Genomic DNA, 19,125 nt, shown 5'->3' with positions numbered 1-19,125 from the left:
GTGCATTAAGGAATGGTTCACAGAAATAAATGTAGGAAATACATCTCTTGGCAAGGAATACTTATCTTGCATGTAAGTCTGTTCATTAACATTTTACTTTGGAGTATTTTATCTTTTTGGATACATTTTCTAAATTCATTGTTTAAGGATTTTCAAATTTCATCTTTTCTGAGGTTCAGACAAGGTATGGTGAGTTCTGCTCTATTCAGTGCATGAACTGGAAAGATACAGACACAGCAGTTATTTTTCATCATGATATTAAACAAACTGTGTGTGTATGTGTGTGTGTATCACAAGCTAGCTAAGAACTCTTTGATCCTTCTGCCTGAGTCTTCTGACTATAACACATTTTTTTCTGTTTTTGTTTAAAATAGAAAGAGTACTGTGAAAGCTTCCGAGTCATAACTGATGGCTTAGTGGGAAATGCTAGGTTAAGTGGGCAGTCATTACCTGCGTAGGTGTGAAATGATGGTAAGTTTCTTCCCTTTCAATGCCAGGGACATTGACATTCTCTAAAAGAAAAATAATTGGGGTGCATAGGTATCTATCACAATGAAATTGGTAAGGAGTTAAACTATGGAGATGTGTAGTTGGAGTTAGCCACTTTGTGGGTTCTTTTCTCTTTCACCCTTCCCCATCCTATTTCTTCCAGCCTTTCAGCCTCCTAACACTAGATAGGAGAGAAAAAGGGAATAGACGGGAAAGGGCAGCATTATCATTAGACTACTTCCTGCTGATTAGGGCATCAAGTTCCTTGGTCCAAGTTTGATTTTTGCCTTCAGGATATCTAATTTCTTCTTCTTGTATCTTCTTTGCACATGGCTACTTACAAACCCATGGCTAACAGCAAACAACCACCCTCATCCCTGCCTCTCAAGGCTCTAGTGTTTATATTCTCTCTGAAAAGTCCAAAGCATTTCAAACATCACATAATTGCAGAAACTGCAGCTGGCAAAATCATGCCCCTGCTAGAGCACAAGGTAAATCACAGTCCGCTGCTCTGGACAGTCTGACCCATATTCCACCCCTGGTATTAAAATGAAAAATAATATTTCTCTCTCTGTGTGTTTTTTTAAGAAACTGAAACCCCAAATTGTCACTACAGACATGAAGAGATCAAGGAACACTACAGGTCAGGGTAAATGAGAAGCATTCCAGGTAGGCACTGTGGTATGGACCGGAAGGCACAGATCTGGGGCTTTTCCAACTGAGACTGTCATCAACTAGCTTTTTGATCTTTGTAACTTCTTTGTCATAACTTTCATGCTCCTTATCTGAGGGTAGACTAAATTAAAGATGGAAAACAGGCTTCAGTTCTTCATCAATATTGATGGATTGGTAATGGCTGTTTGAGACAAGAATTTTGAGACTGTACCTGCAGATATTGGGAAGGAGGTCTGGGGAACACTCCTGCACTTTTTGATGACTTTTATAAGTGGTGGTGGGATTGTGATTGCATGCATGTGTGTAGATATATGTACCGCAATTGTTGAGTAAGCAGTTTGCAAAACCTTTTCAATTCAAATTGCACACAACCGGTCATGTTTTTCTGGGCTATAGAGTCGGGTGGATCTCCCAAACATTCTCATTCATATCACTGAGAGAGAAATACAGGCTAGATTCTAAGAGACACACATATAGTGATAGATGTAAAAAGAAGTGAAACAGTTGTTGCCAGAAATAATGGTATATGCATATTTAAAATTGGCCTACATGGGATCCTCTTAGAACCCATAAGCACTAATCAGACCTGATCAGTCCCTTCAGAAAGGTGGTCATTTAATGAAGTAGCTATTAAAAATTATAGCTTAATATTATATGTAGGGAATTTATTTCTAATATAGGGTACTGTTCAAACCAAGTTGCATTTTGGGTGGTATTTTAGTATCACATAGAAATAAGGCCAGTAAAAAGTGTGGCCTTTACTATATTAATACTTAGCATAATTCAAACTTACCATTGGAAGATGGAGTCCCCAGTAACTCACTAGCACAAGTACTGATAGGTGCAGCAATATTGAAAACAAATAAGGTGGCAGTTAGGTACATATTCTATGTATAAGCCATTGGGAAAATTATCGTTTGCCTTTAGGAGAAAGAATCCCTAAGTTTGTAGTGTCTTACATAAGAACATTATCCAGATTTAGTCCACTGTGTTAGAAACTGTACATTTGACTGGCCTTTCTGTATTAGTCATTTGTACAAGGAGGGACTTATGTAAGAGCTAAGTTATGTTACTCACCTCCACAGACTAGCAAAATTACTAGTTTTCCTTCATGTGTGTTCTGTAAGAAATTATATGTGGCAGCCACATCTGTGGTACTCATAGGCCAGTACAATAGCCTTTTTGTATTTCTTTGTATCTGTCTCAGCCATCAAGAGTGTCCCCTGGGGTAGGAGTCATGTTTTATTTATATTTGAATCACTAAACCTAGCATAAACATGGCATATGACAAATATTCCATAAGTGTTTATTTAATAACCAAAATACTGTGCTTTCTAAGAGGAGCCATGAGTTATGTGCTAGTGAAGATAATATCCATTCTGAAGTATAAAATGCCAAATCTGTAAATAAACTGGCCCTTTCCTATAGTATATTCTGTGATGGTTGGGTTTTATGCATAAATCCTTTTATGTTTTTGAGGCAAAGTCCTACTGGCCATGTAGTCCCAGATTGCCTGGAACTCAGTGTGTAGGACAGTCTGGCCTTGGATATGGAGTTATCCTGCCTCTGCCATCATGCCAGGCTGGACATCTGAGCTCTCCTGACTCAGGTTCATGTCCTAGTCTGACAGTGCTAATATGGCAAACACTCAAGATTTCCAACATAAATTGGGTCTGAAGTGGTCATCAGAATCAGTGCTGGATACAAGGAGATCTTTCTGGGACAGTCTCAAGTATTGCTCCATCACAAGGGATAACTGCTCTGCTTTACCTGGCCAAAACATCATCTCAGGCTAGTGATTAGGCTACACTTCAGCGTTAACCCAGGGCAAACTGTATGCAGCTCTACAGCACTGGGGTAAGTAAGAGGAAGGAAAGTGAAAAGATTTGCTTAAAGTTTAAGTGTGTTTTAATTAATCATGAAAAAAAAAACAAATACAGCTACGATGGAAGGAAACAGTAGGGACATTTTTACCTTTTCCTTTAATGCATTTTAGATATGCCCATTAATTCTTTCAGAATATGACTCAATCATATTAGAAATAAGAACCTAAGATTCCACAGATCTGTCTTTGAGTTGATACATGAGATGTAGGATAATTCTGTCTTACTTAAAAGATAAGTGTCCCTCCATCAAATCTGTGAACCAGTAACAATTCAGTTGATAGAAAGACGTCTTTCAAACTAAGAGCCAGATACAATGCTGATAGTACAAATCTTGATGCTGGATACACAGAGATACTGGGAGTTCAAGTTAAAAGGGATGGTTAAAAACTCCACCTACATATTACAGCTAACCAGAGCATTATGTTACAAGCAAAGTTAACGATTCAGTTACCGCTCATCACCAAGAGTTGAAATGCTTATCCCTGACATGGCTATAGTATGCAGACTGCTGTGATTTTCACATCTACTATCCAGGCCTCCTGCAGCAATACCCTTACACAGGCCTTCATTGTGTAAACTATTTACTGCTGTTAGTCTTGCCCATTGTTGCTAGACAGCTTTTATTTAAACATCAGGTTTGTTAATGCTGCCATTTTCCTCAAGCATTGTGTAGGATGTTGTGGCCCTTAGATGGCTTTCCTACTGCATCTGTTTGCCGTCCTATCTGCTCCACTAGCCATATGACTTTTGGTTTATGTATTCCTTCAGCACAACGCAATGCTTCTTTCCTCTGCATCCTCATCTCTGCCCTCGGAAGACTTCATCCTAAGCTTCTAAAATCTTTTTGTCTTTTGTTTTGTTGTGACAGAGAGCCGTAACCCAGGCCTGCATGTATGTTAGTTAGTGAGGACCCTACTTCTTAGCTACACTTCTGCATAAAAGTCCATTTTAAATGTCATCTCTTTTCATGAGGAATCTTTGGTACTAATGGATTGGTATTTTCTATAAATCTCCATACTATTTTTATATTTTGTTGGTTCTTTATGCCAAGGGATCTAGTCAGTTTGCAATGGATGTATGTGCTCTTACTAACCTACATAGGTTAGTTAGCATAGGGCCTGTGATTACCTTGTAAAGGCTTGATATCTTATGTCTTCATTTATTAAGGTGAAAGATAAATATTTCTGATTGTTTCAAGGAACACAGTCATTTACACAGTAGTAATTTAATAAATAATATAATAGTTGTAGTCAGAAGACCAACCTTTGATTTTTGATTCTAGTATCTACCATATTATTGTGTATCCTTGCTTTGGTTTCTCATCTATAAAATAACAACATATAGTAATATTTCCCTTACAGAATTATTGTGAAGAGGAAATAAATCAATACATTTAATGCATTTATTCTAGCACCCAGCAGACTAAGGCTGTATTACGTAATTCTGGAGCTGTTAGCCACATCTGACTCTTCAGCAGTGAAATGTGGCTGGTCCAAATTGACATGCTTTTGAGGTATCAATGCATTAAAGATTAGAGATAAAAATAATAATAATAAATCTCATTTTTATTGATTTTCCATGGGAATAAAATTTTAGATATAGTAAGTTAAATAGAATGTATTAAAATATTGCCTTTTAAAACTTTTCATGTGTATGTGAGATGTGTATATATGTATCTGTATGTGTCCATCCAATTCTTATGTGTAAATATACGTGCCAGATGCCAGGGCACACATGGAGGTCAGCGGGCAACCTTGTTATCAAATTTTATCTTGTGTCTTGTTTGGTCTCTCTTGGTTTTCAACTATGGATGCCAGATTTACTGACCCATGGGCTTCTAGAATTTTCCTTTCTTTGCTTCCCATCTCCCCATAGGAGTACAGGAATTAGAGACATTGATGCTGTCTGCCCAGTTTTTATATGGATTCTCATACTTCAGACTCAGATCCTCATGCTGTATGGCAAGTGCCTTTACCCACTTAGCCATCTCTCTAGCCCTAAACAGTTTTTTAAAGATATGCTACTAGGAATTTTTTATTGAGATAGCTTTTCTCTCTGTGGCCCTTGCCGTCATGGAACTTTCTCTGTAGATCAGCCTGGAACAGGGTTGACCAGGCTAGCCTTGAACTCAGAACCTGTCTCTGCCTCCTGAGTGCTGGGATTAAAGATGTGTGCCACTATTATCCAGCAGGTACTGCTAGAAGATTTTAACCTGTATCTGTGGCTCACATTATTACCTGTTGTATAACAGTAGAACATGCTCTGTTGAATTGTGTTGACATGTTGTTATTTCTGTGTTACATTACTACTGGTGCTAAGGATCTTCGTCCCCCCTCCTTTACCTTTTTCTCCTATAGCTGCTGACTTTAGCAATTCTGATTGGAGGATTAGGGAAGAATGTTAGCATGGTGAGATGATTCAAATGTGGGGTGTAAGGAGTGGGCAGTCCGACCTCAAGTGAGGCAAGACTAGTGTAGTCTCACTTCAGAGCCATGTGCTCAAAATCCATGACTTTATCTTTCCGACTTTGGAGGCTGAGACTTGTGCCTCCACTGCTATCAGTACTTTTTCCTTAGTATAGGGAGCTGAATTTGGTTATCAAAATCGGACATCCATTTATAATAATGAAAATGAAAGCTTGTTAAAATAGAGATTAAAAAGGATCTCTTTGATTCAGAAGATCCTAAATTATGAGTGAAGGGAGTTAATTGAAAGATAATAACTTTTAGAAAAGAGCACGTGAAAAACTTACATGTTTTCCTTTTGCTAATTCTAAATAGTTTTTTAGCTGGGACAATTTCTATTGCCAGACACCAGGGCTTTGCTGAACACGACTGACATATTCTCTGTCGTAGGCATCAGTTATCTGGGATGGATTTGTAAGAGGCAATTGTACAGTCTGGGAGTTGGTTTGTATGCATCTTGGGCTTTTCAGAGTAATGCTGTTTTTGGTACTGACTGTATCGGTATCCATGCCGCCACTGCCTCATTGACTGGGACTGTCATTCCTAGGGTAATTTACAAGATTTGTTTGAGCATCTCATAACTTGGAGAGTGGATAGACAACAGAATGTGTTAGTCTTTTTGTATTTGTTGGGTTTGTTTTGTTTTGTTTTTGTTTTTGAGAGCTTCCCCATAATTGCTTCTTGTGGCAGCTCATTCCTTATGCTGAGTCGTTAGACTTGAAGAGTAGGGTGTGTGTAGACTCAGTAGAAATTACCATCTGTACTGTTGGTGTCCTTTGAGATCATAAGGTACAGTCATTATCTTATCATATCTAAGTCATTTGCCTTATCTACTTGGGTGCCTTAGAACTAGTAGTCAAAAAGTCCTCAATCCTAGTGGATATACATGGCTTATTTGTCTTGGTAAGTTCGAAACAGAAGAATCATTATAATGTGAAGGTTCCACCCCCTAACATATTCTTTGATTAATTGGCATAATAATAACTTTTCTTAGTTGTATCCAAATAAAAATTCACAAACAATTTTTATTTTTTTATTTGAACATCTGGTCAGTATCTGTTATCTATAGAATGCTGTTTTGTAGTGTGACCTGTTAACCCACGGTGTGAAGTCTACAAAAGGAACATCAGAGGTAGTTTAAATATGAACTGCTTTGTTTGCATTGTGTTTCTGGATATCTAATTTCAAACTTGGAAGGTGTAGGAATAATTGTTTATATTAGCTAATACTAGTTTTGGTGGAGGTCAAAATAATTTTTAATAGTAAGATTTTTCTAGATTTTCAGATATTTGAGTTGTGAACTATTAATCACTACATGAAGGAAAATGTTTTTATGTAAATCTTAACATGCCTATGTACCTATGCCAATAAAGACATATCAGGCCCCTGGAACTGAGAGAGACAGAGACAGCAACAGCAAGCATGTGTATGTGTGCACATATACGCTGGTCTATTAAATATGTTGTAAATGCATGCTTTTCTGCATTCTTTACCTAATTAGAAAAGGCATAACATTTTTTAATGCTCTTGTCTGGAGTTATGTCTACCTTCATCTTACTGTGTCAGAGCAACACACAAAATAGTAAATGAGGAGTTGGAGCAATTGGGACTAGAAAACATTGTCCACAGTCCAGTGGTCCGTGTCACCATTCCTCTGCTTCCAGGATATAGTGTATAATCAGGAGAGGCAAGCCAAGCCAAGTCCTCTTAGAACACCATGTCTGGGGAGGTTACAGGGTCCCCAAGGTTTGTTCCTTCTTGTCATTGTAACACTCTCACCGTGACAAGGAGATCTGGGAAGTCACCTGAGGATGTGATGAAAACCACATTCCTATCACTTTTCTTTCCTCTTCTGAACATTTAATGGATAGGGAATGTGTTTAGTTTTCATACATATATTTAATTACATAGTCTATATATACTCATATATAAAACAAGTCAAAAAATTAAATCATAAAACAGAATAACCAAGTGAAAGAACCTGTATCTGTTTTCATGTGCTTGAGGTTACATGCAAGAATAGTATTTCCTGACTAGTCATCCAAAGCTCTTGCTAGGAAACGGGCTTGCTTTGTGTTTACGAGGGAACGTTGTAGCAGCAATCAGAACCTTTGTAGCCTGTAGCCCATTTTAGAGACATGTCAGGTTAGGAAAAAATTTTGCTTGTCTCTCCTGGATTCTTGGAGATAGGGACTCACAGACTGGCTTGGAATTGGGGACATTGCCACCCTGAGCTCCTGAGTGCTGGAGTGACAGGCCTTTACCACCATGCCTGCCTATCAAGTTAAGTGTTTCAGGAACCCGAGGATAATGATTTTTCAGCTTGTTTTTCTGATGATAATCATGAAAGAAAAGGTTTTGAAAAATCTGTTTTGAAATAATATTTTGTTAGGTAACAAAAAGAAATACCAGGATATATTGCTCAATATTTGTTAGCTTTGGCTAGCTTTGTTCTATAAATTAATAGTATATTAAAACTACTTCCTGAGAATATTTCATTTTTTATTAGTTCTTAAAGTTTCCAGAAATTTTGGTTAAACCTGTATTTTGATTCCAACCAGAATTTTTTTAACAAAAAAAAATAAATAAATTTTGTTTTAATCTGTGCAGCTGTAGTTCTCTTTGCAGTCATGAGAAATATCTATTTTATTAAGTCCTATGAGGAATATGTGTCACATACATTTAAGAAAAAAACTATTTAAGATGAAAAATTCCAAAAATGACTTCCCTCTTGTGTGAAGTAAAACAAAACCCCCAACACATCTCTGTCTGTGGTAATGACATTGAGGTGACAAACTGCAGGCAGGTGAGGTTCCTGGGGGTGATCTCACACCTGCACCAGGAGCTTGGGAAACAGCTGGGCTTGGAACTGCCTGCTGGCCTTGCTTTCTGTTTGATGCAAGACCAGCTCTCAGGCTGAGGCCCTTGCATTTATACAGAAGATCCCAGGTCTTTGAAAATAGACAGATGGGGCTGTGGTGGGTAGTGTTCCCTGGTTTTATGTAGCTTTTCTTTCAGATGGAGCAATGAAGACACCTTAGTGCTGTCCCTGCCAGGCTCCAAGCCCACATCTCTCACAGCTACACAGAGTTTGGTCTGCCAGGCAGGTGTGACTGAGGAAGCCATAGACAAGGCTATCCTGGATCTGCAGCCCATTGCATAGCCGAGTGTGAATTTACTTAACTGCTGGCCCCTTCCTTTCTTTTTAGCTACTCAACAGAGCTCTGGAGGCAGCAGAGATAGTGGTCTTAGCCATGCATGCTGTAACTCTCCTGCAACTTCTTATGGAATTCTTGTGTATAGTTATTTTACATGCTTCTCCAAAGAAAAGAGGCATATGTACTTGTTAAGGTACAGGAGATTTCTGTGTGAAAGCTGCACCCATCAGTTAAGGCTTCTCAAGATTCAAGAAACCATCAGGCCCACAGATCCTTCAGTTAGTGTTCCTTTAGGTCCACAGGCTTCCCTCTCTGCTGGCTAGGGAACTGTTTTTTTTTTCCCCTCCTGCACTGGTGTGATTGTGGGAAATTTGCTGAGCCTCCATACATCGACTCCCAGGAACCCTGAGAAGAAATGACATTGTCTTCTTACATTTCTGTTTTTGTTTTTTAAAGACAGGTTTCTCTGTGTAGTCTTAGCTCACCCTCACTCTGTAGACCAGGTTGGCCTTGAACTCACAGACTGACCCCCTCTGCCTCAAAAGTGCTGGGATCAAAGGCTCCTGCCTCTACCCCCACCAGCGCCCAGTTCTTGCTTTCTTGAGGGTAGTCTGCTGCCTCTGTTCTCTCACACACTGATGTTTTCCTTTGAAGCCAGGAACCCAGAACAGAGTGTCCAGGACCAGGCTGAAGGTAGGTTTAGTTTGCCCTGACAGTGTTTTAAAGCTGTGTGAGGAGTTGGGGTGTAGCTCAGCAGAGGGCTTGCTTTGTGTGCACAAGGCTGAGTTCTTTCCACACTGAGGAGATAAAACCTTGAGCCTTTAAACTTGGGGGAGACTTTGTATGATAGCCCAGAGTTCTGGTTTCACTTTGCATTATCCACTCCCATGGACCTGTAGGTAGGAAAGCTCTATGATAGCTTTTTCCTTTGAATTACTGTTTTGTTTTGTGTTTTACCTTTTTAATACACAGACACACACACACACACACACACACACACACACACACACAAACACTTAGTATTTGTAGGTTTTTGGTTACAATAATTTTTCCAATGAACACTTGATTAATTGTATTTATTCTATTTAGTTAAAACATTATTGCTCCAAAAACATTCAAGTAGACCTGTAGGGTCCTTCTGTCGGCTTACAGACAATTCTGCCAGGCTCCAGCCAACTGCTACCTAGGTTTGAGCCAACATGGAGTATAAGAACTGCTCAGCTACGTGTGTGTGTGTGTGTGTGTGTGTGTGTGTGTGTGTGTGTGCTCTCTCTCTCTCTCTCTCTCTCTCTCTCTCTCTCACTCACTCTCTCTCTCCATCTCCTATTCTCCTTCATTCTCTCTCTCCTCCACTTGTTGCCAGCTGGCCTCTTCTTCTCTTCCTCCCTCCTCTCTCTTTCTGTCTTTCTGTTGTCCTTTATTCACTGCCTCTGTCCCTTTTCCTGGTCCCCTTCCCTTCCCCCAGTAAACTTCCTTTTGTACTAGGCCTGTCACTGGTGGTGGCTCCTCCTGGGAACCCCTGGGCTGACATGCTGAGGCTGAGGTGTTCCCTCCTTCTTAATGCACATTGCTTTGTAAAGCCTAGCCTTCAGCAGCAGATCTGGCTCCAGGTATTCAGACCTTGTTCTTTACAGGAAACAGCAGGGCCTGTAGGCCTGTAGGCCACTCCCTCTGAAGCCCCTGTTAAGATTGGTTGTTAAGCCAAGGGCTGGATGATTAGAATCTTTTGGTTTTATAAGGCTCAAAACAATGGAAGAGTAAATGCTACTTTTACCAGTTTGCTATTCTACCTGCCAAGGATAAAAACAGGGAAAGTTTGCTTCAGAAGCATGCCTGGGTGAGTTGCATGACAGTAGGTCCTAATGGGCAGGTATCAGGGATACTCAGTACTCCACAGATCTTTTTATAAAGAGAGCAAATCAAGTTTTTGACCTTGCTTTGTTTTGTGGGCTTTATGTTTGCATTATGGCTTTGTAAGTACTGCCATTAACTGAGATGGGTCAGTAGGCAGGGGTGGAAAAAGGCTGGAGAGATTTTTCAGTCAGTTTCTCTACTTTTGTGTTTTGTTGTTCCAAAGGAGGGGCCTAGAAACCTCTTCATTAGTACTATCAAGGATCATGACCATCTGAGTATTAATTAGGAAAGATAAACTATATCTTATAGGACTAAATAATACCCTGCTGTTTGGACATCCTTTCACGATACCAAGAAAAATAGAAAGAACTGAGTTTTGATTTACAAGATTCAACTCCTTGACTTCACATATCGCCTTTTTTCCGGTACCAGCTTGCATAAATTCTTATGCAACAGGCCTTGACTTCTATGACAATAAATAGCTATGGTGAAAATATCCCCCCACCCTACCTGTGTCATTGATGTTTGAGGGTTCTATGATACTACAGATATACACATATATATATAAGGAAATGTGAGATAATACATCTCTGATGTAAGCTGCTGTTTTATCAATGAAACAGAATTGTATCACAGCTACCTTGGGGGGCTTCAGGTCTGCTGTTTGTCTTTTGAATCCATGTGGGGATTATAGGGGTTTTTTTGATGATCTTTTTTTGTGGATATGGATAATAATTGAAGTTACTACAACACATTGGGTTTGGGTCCTAGAAACTTCTAAACTTGTAGAGTTTTAGGAAAGGTTTCCACATGTACATTAGTGTAACCTAGTAAAATCTCGTGCTACAGTAATAGTATGGGGCATTTAACTGCTTAGGTTCATGGCACTGGCAAAAGCAGAGAATGTTTCTGTTTCCACTCAGGGTTCTCCAGCAGTATTAATGCCTCTGGAGTTTTGTAGTTGTGACCTTTTTTTAATGAGAAGGAATTTATAATCAATGTTTTCAGGTCTACTGTATCTGTTGAGGGATTACACACTGGAGACCACTCTAAAGGTCAGTAAAGAAGGCGCAACTGAGGTTTATGTGTGTTTCAGATCTCAGTGTCAGCAACCTTTCCTGACAGGTAAGCCCTGTAATGAGAAGCTTGGATAGAAGTATATACTTGTCCTAAGGAAGAGCGCTGACACCTAGGCCATTTAAACCTCAACCAGAAGAACTGATACACTTAACGTCTGACAGGAGCAAAATCTAGTTTCCTTGAAGTCACTTGGTAATCAGTCTGTGAATGGGCTTGTGACATGTGGCAAAGCTAAGCCCTTCCCACTGTATGGCTGGTTGGAGCAAGAAGAAGTAGGGGCTTTGCTTGGGGACATTCATATGCGTTATTGTCAGAGTTTTGGGGCAGGTAAAGCAGATTTGATTTCTTGTCCCAGTCACCAACTTGCTGGACCTAGGCAGGTTGTTCTAAATGTCTCTGAGCCTCTTGGCAATCAGACCTTATAATGTGTTTTATGCTGCATTAAGCTCCTCTCCTCTCCTCCCCTCCCCTCTCTTCCCCTCCCCTCTCTTCCCCTCCCCTCCCCTCTTCTTTCCTCCCCTCTTTTCTCCTCCCCTCCCTTCCCCTCCCCTTCCTTCCCCTCCCCTCTCCTCTCCTCTCCTCTCCTCTCCTCTCCTCTCCTCTTTTCTCCTCTACTCTCCTCTCTGCTCCTCTGTCTCTTTGTCTCTGTCTCTCTTTGTCTCTTTTTCTGTCTTTGTCTTTCTCTGTCCCTCTCCTTCTCCTTCCCCCCTCCCCTCTCTCTCACATACACACACAGGCATACACATGTATTTGTGTGTGTGTGTGTGTGTGTGTACCTTCAAGGGTCTAGCTCCAGTCCTAAAACTGACTGTTTGAAGTAACCCTTTCTAATAGGATTCTGGGTTCTGCTGTTTGTCAAATAATTTGTTATGAAGTCAAAACTGCAGTTTAAAACAAGGTGGGTAATGGGCCTTACAAAAGATAATTTCCCATAAGTATAATCCCTTCCTAGTCTATATTTATTATGCTTTTCTATAAAAATTTTAAAGTTGATATAGAAATGTCTTAACTACAATTATGAAAATAGATGTTGAAACTTTCATAAATCAAATAGGAGACACACACACATACATACCCATACACACACCCTTTTTTCTTATATAACCTGTATGGTCTATCTACTTTTTGCCAAGGTTCTATGCTATGTATTAGTTTCTATTTTACAAACCAATGACAGTAAAGAGATGTGGATCTCAGAAAGCTTTTTGTCTGACTGTCCCATGTGTAGCTACGGCCAGTATTTGCCCATGCTATGGCCTGTGTTTTAGAGTGTGTTGAATCTTTGGAGTTTATTCTCATTCTAGGAAAGAATTGCAGAGATGTCATTCTAGGCAGAAACAAAACTTGTAGGCCTCAGAAATCTTCTTAAGTGGGATTTGTTCTGGTGCTGGGGGCTGAAGTGAGGACCTCAGCATGTGGTAGGCAAACCTTCTTGCATTGAGTTACATCCCCAAATCATCACTAGTGTTTTTACGTTTAGATAACAATAACTTTTCACATTGCTCCATGAATTACTTATTAGTCTTTATAATCCACGGGTTCGGGTAGACAGCTTAGAAGCAGATGTAAGGAGGAATTCAATCTTTCTTCCTCTTTGTTCTCATCCTCCAATCAATGGCTTGGACTTTTTCAAGTCTCCCATCCCAGAGAACATTCCCCTCTTAGCTGTCTCCTCTCTCCCCCCTCCTTATTTCCTTTCTTCATTCCACTATATCTTCTTCCTTACCATCATTCTTCTAATCCATTCTTGTCAATAAAATTTACATCCTTGTTAATTACATGCAATCAAAATTGATGCATACGGTAAAGGAGGCTACATTTTGTGTATAGAGGCAACAGTGGCAGAACAAATAGATGCGCATCCCTTGGTGATGATCATGGGGAGATTAGAAGAATTGGATAAAACTTGTTAGCTTTTGCCTTATAAACCCTGTTTTCATGGAAGAGGATGCTATCTTGTGCTCTGTTACTTAAAATAACTGTGTAGATAAGATTTAATGCTTTTACCATCATTCTTCTAATCCATTCTTGTCAGAAAGTGATCTGTGGTGCTGATATTGTCTTTTTATTGTCTCAGAAATGGTAATTTGTCAAGTGGTTTCATATAAAAAGGATGCTAAAACTTAAGAACATACCCGTAAGCCGGAAACATATAATTTGACTAATGGAGATTGCTAGTCATAGATAATAATCAAGATATTAGTAACTCAAGGCCAGTGTAAAGCTGTTTAACATTACTAACTTAACTAAAGTGAAGAGAAAAGACTGTCCCTTAGAGGTAATTTCATAGAATACCAGTTATATAAAGTTAGAGAGACAGCACGGAGACCCAATAATCTAAGAGGAGTGTCTATTCTTGATTTAAGCCATGGATGGTTGTGGTTCCTATTCTTCATATATGCCAAACCAACTATTGATCAGTATGTAGAGATAATTTTAGAATTTAGAACTTGTTCTGAAAATTTTGTTTAAATTCTTTCTTGCATTGTCTCCTAGGCACATCTTTATAGTAGTTTCTCTCTCTTTGCAGTGAAGTATCTGGTTATCACCCCTGGTGAAGCTTTGGCCGTGGCAGTTTTTAAAATTTGGTTCAGTGGTTTTGTTGTTGTTGTTGTTGTTGTTGTTTTGGTTTTTTTGTTCTTTTTCTCATTAATCAGCATTCCTACCTTTAACTACAGTAGGGTCTATGGCAACCACCCTCTTTTGTTCTTATATTACTTTTTTCTTATGAATGATTTCATGTCAGCATCTTGATATATCAGAATGTCTGAATATCAGACTATTTCCACTCAACTTAACTTTTCAAGAAGTTAAATGTTTTACTTTTAATCCTTTTTTCCTGAATTCTAAGCAGAATTCAGAAATATCACCATGTTTATGTAAGTATATGCAGCCTAAGTGACATATGTAATTACTTGAATTTGTCTCTGTGAAGCTTCATGTAGTTTATTATGAAATGGTTTTGAATAAAAAATAGAAATATTTTAACTATAGCCTTAGAAATTTAATTGTGTTTATGTAACTCTTGTGGATCTTTTTTTAAAATATATTTTTATTTTCTATATTCTTTGTTTACATTCCAAAAGCTTTCCGCTTTCCCAGCCCCCCCCCCCCCCATATGTCCCATATGTCCTCTTTTCTCCATCCATTCTCCTATCTTTCCCCCTCCCCTTTCTCTGTCCTGGTACTCCCCTATAATACTGGATCAAGCCTTTCCAGGATCAGGGCCCTCTTCTTCCTTCTTCATGGGGAATCATTTGATATGCTAATTGTATCTTCAGTATTCAGAGCTTCAGGGCTAATTAATATCCACTTATCAATGATTGCATTCCATGTATATTCTTTTGTGATTGTGATTCTTTTGTGATCCTCGCTTAGGATGATATTTTCTAGTTCCAACCATTTGCCTAAAAAAAAATCATGAATTCGTTGTTTTTAATTGCTGAATAGTACTCCATTGTGTATATATACTACATTTTCTGTATCCATTCCTCCATTGAGGGATATCTGGGTTCTTTCCAGCTTCTGGCTACTATAAATAAGGCTGCTGTGAACATAGTGGAGGGCTAATATCCAATATATACAAAGAACTCAAGAAGCTAGACCCCAGGGAACCAAATAACCCTATTAAAAAATGGGGTACAAATCTAAACAAAGAATTTTCACCTGAAGAAATTCGGATGGCTGAGAAGCACCTTAAGAAATGCTCAACATCATTAGTCATTAGGGAAATGCAAATCAAAACAACCCTGAGATTTCATCTCACACCAGTCAGAATGGCTAAGGTTAAAAACTCAGGAGACAGCAGGTGTTGGTGAGGATGTGGAAAAAGATGAACACTCCTTCACTGCTGGTGGGATTGTAAGATGGTACAACCACTAAGGAAATCAGTGTGGCAGTTCCTAAGAAGACTGGACATGAGGACCCTGCTATACCTCTCCTGGGCGTATACCCAGAGGATTCCCCAACTCTTGTATATCTTTGTACAGTCATTCTAGGTCCAAAGATGTCATGTATCCTCTGATAAATCTTAGTATGTCCATGGATTATTAGTGATGTTTGTTTGATGATTTAAAGACTGATATTGATCAGTATTGGTTACATATCAAGAAGACCCTCATGACACCTTTGAGCCCTTCAGAACAAAACTCTGTTCTCTGACGTGAGAAATAGAGGCATCCTTTGCTTGCAAATACTAATATTTGAAATATTGTTCGTTCTGTGTATTTCATGTTTCATGGATTTCTCACTTCCAGTTATATTGAACAATTGAAGAGATCCTGGGAAAACATTCTGTCTCCAGGACATGCAAATTAATTTTGATACAGCAGAAGGAAGATAATCTCTTTTAATGAGTAATTATATTCTCTACCACATACCTCACATAGAGCACGTGTGTACATATATCTGTATGCACACACACACACATAATATAGTATACTAGTTAAGATTTGGAGTCTAGATTTGGACTTGATGTTCTGACTTAGTTATAGTGGACAGTCAGGGTAACCTTTGTGTCTTTGAATATCCTTATCTGTAACTTGAGAAGAAAAATAGTACCCACTTCAATTTTTGAAAATTAGGTGTTTATAGGTTAGCTCACAGGTGTTGAATCAGTATGCATTATTTCAACGGAAACATATTTTGTGATGCTTTAGTGATAAAATAGCCACTAGTATATATACATACTTACATGAAATAAATGTATAGCTAGCAGCAAACTACAGTGACTTCATTCTGTACTTGTACAAAATTGTTTGCTTCAGTGTGTGGCATGCAAAATCCTGAAAGAGTTAAAATTTTTCCTTTTTTTTCAGGCTTTAATTTAGGCTCATTGTTATACAGAAACTGTTAGCCTGGGTAAAGCTGCACCTTGAGCACTGATGTAAACTGAGTTTTTCAAAGTACATTAAAATTTGCCATAGTCTTCCCTTGACGATTGAGAGATTTGCATCTGGTAGCGATTCACTCAGCCGAATGGAAGATCGCGCTCCTTAGAGTGCTGATAAGCGGACACATGACATTTGCAAAGAGCAGTTTGCCTACTTGAGTGCCAGGGCAAACTGGAGAAAATTCTGTGTTTCCAATTTCATCAGAAACGTAGGGAATATTGCAAATGACACTACCAAATCAACTGTAAATAGATGATAATTTGATTGACATCTGGAAAGCTGTCACTGACTGAGCAGCCCATAACAGGAACATTTACTGAGTGCAAAGGCAGCTTTCAAGTAAATCACTTTTTGTCCAGTGGGGCCCAGCCAGATTATAATTGCATGTCCTTCCCTTCATTGCAAATTCCCTATTACCGTTACCAGCAGTGTCTCATTTAAAGGAAGGTTGTCTTCCAAATATTCACAGTGTCTCATGTTAACTCGTCACCTCCCTCCTTGAAGGCCTGCTATTTTCTGGAAAATCCAGCCATTGCTTCCCTTCATTCTAAAAAACTCATTAACTTTGCCTTTGTGTGTGTGTGTGTGTGTGTGTCTGTGTGTCTGTGTAGAGGTACATATTATAAATTGTTTGGCGACATGATGGAAGTTAGGGTCTAAAGACATTTTAGCATGATTTTGTTATAGTCCTTAGAATTGTGTACTCTGTTGTTTTTAAATAAACAGCATTTTGGCAATGGTCATTTTGAAGTATCAGTACCTCAAAACTGAATGAGCACTTGGCTCCTCCCACTTGGAAATGTACAAGGTGCACGTCTGGGCCTAGTGTTAGTTCTTGGACCCTGGGTCGTTCAGTCCCAGATGCTTGTGAATATTGGGATACAGCGGCAAAGCACATACCATTTACAGGTCCAGTTGCAGAGACAGTGTATGAAGTGAGAGACACTTGAGACATTATTAAGGCAGTGTTGACAAGTTGGTCTAGTTTGTTCTTTAAAAGTCAATGAGGTATTAATACCTGGTTAATAAGCTCATCCTTTAGTACAAAGTTATCTAGCCTCATTCTCCAAGTCAGCTGCTTTCCATTGGTCAAGAAAAAGAAAGAAACACTCTTCTTATTTGGTCTAGTTCTTTCTTGCTTCTAAATTTGGCTAACATACTCTTGCCTCAGGAGAATATATCAGAAGTACTGATCAGAGTCTTTGTCTGAGAATCTCAAAGTAATGTGTTTTCATAAAAACATTTTTGATTTCCTGCTCGTAGGCATAAGAAGTACCCACCAGAGAAGGATAATGTGAAGCAAGTTGCTCCTACTCTAGGAGTGGCCTCTCTTGTTCAAACAGAATAGAACCTGAAGGTTCTGTTGCTAGTCAGGACCATTGTGCCTTTGTCTTGCACCAAGCTCTCTATGTCACAAACAATCAAGGAACCATCTCTGGCTGTACAGATGTAGTTGCTTATTGTAGCCCCAGTGAAAGAACATGGGAGCCAAGATCTTGCTAATTGTAGTGAGCCTGCCTGCATTGTGAGTGTCAGATGATTTGACAGGACTGACATGCAGCTAAATGGAATAGGAAAAGGCACGGCAGTGGACTGTTGGTCCATTAGTTTGCCCAGGCATCTTGTTTTACTAAGGAGCTCTCTAATGGTTTCGCGGCAATAATTACTCTCTCTCTTCCTCATGGTATTCAACATGACAGGCACTTGCCGAAGTCACAGCTAATATATTTGCACTCTAACAGGCCCCAATGCTGGGTCTCCTTGAGTACTTTGGCTAAGATATGAGTGATGTCTATGCTTTTTTTTTCCTTGAGAAAAATCTCTAATGCAGAAGACAACCGTTTTATTTTGGATATTAAGCAGGTATGTGGTGTGGCATGAGTGCTTGAGAAAAGAAAATGATGCATTAGCTGTGAACTCCCCATTGTATGTCCTGTGTATTAGTAGTAGATGATATTGAAACAGAGGAAAACTTTTATGGGCTGATTTACTTACACAGTGATAATTCAGACTTGATCCAGAAGCACAGATAGGGAGGGGGTTTCCATAGACATGAACTTCCAGGCAACTGTCTTGAAAGTACACAGTATGGGATGATTCTTTCATTTCAGATGATGTGCAATCGGGAAGTAGTTTTCCTACTTCCTACACTTTCCTACAGTTTTTTAAACCAAAGAAGGTATCTTAGAGTAATTTAGCTTAAAAAAATGTTCTTCAGGTCACTTCTTTTTGATATGTAGTTGATTTCCCCTATAGCAAGATTTACTTTTTGGAAGTCAATTTGAACTTCTATATTAAGTATTTTAGTTTAGTTAATAATTATTGGATTCTTTTGAGATTCCTAACACAGTTTGTTAGTGTATAGCTTTGGAAAACAGTGTATGTCATAGTCCTCCACAGTGATATGATCATTTTTCTTACAATCTTTGAACGGTGTGGTCATAAAATAATCCTTGTGCTAGAAAATACAAGAGGAAGAAGAAATACATGCGTGGAGGCTATGCTTTGGGTTTCAGTGTCTCTTCTTCATATTCATGTATTTGTAGGGGGGTGGTCCTACTCAGAAGTTTAATCAGATTAAAGATCCCTGTTTATTTTTTAGTTTTTATTTTTTAAGATCCCTGTT

The 19,125-nt window shown here is 38.9% G+C and overlaps 1 pseudogene; it reads left to right on the top strand.

The window, feature by feature from the left end:
- The first annotated feature begins 1,055 nt into the window (after positions 1-1,055).
- Positions 1,056-19,125, top strand: part of LOC127680453 (ubiquitin-conjugating enzyme E2 G1-like) — a 107,732-nt pseudogene continuing 89,662 nt past the window's right edge.

This window comes from Apodemus sylvaticus, chromosome 3 (assembly GCF_947179515.1).
Source record: "Apodemus sylvaticus chromosome 3, mApoSyl1.1, whole genome shotgun sequence".
In the NCBI taxonomy this organism is placed as follows: domain Eukaryota; kingdom Metazoa; phylum Chordata; class Mammalia; order Rodentia; family Muridae; genus Apodemus; species Apodemus sylvaticus.
Note: the sequence above shows the minus strand (reverse complement) of the source record. Positions and strands in the feature narration are given on the sequence as shown.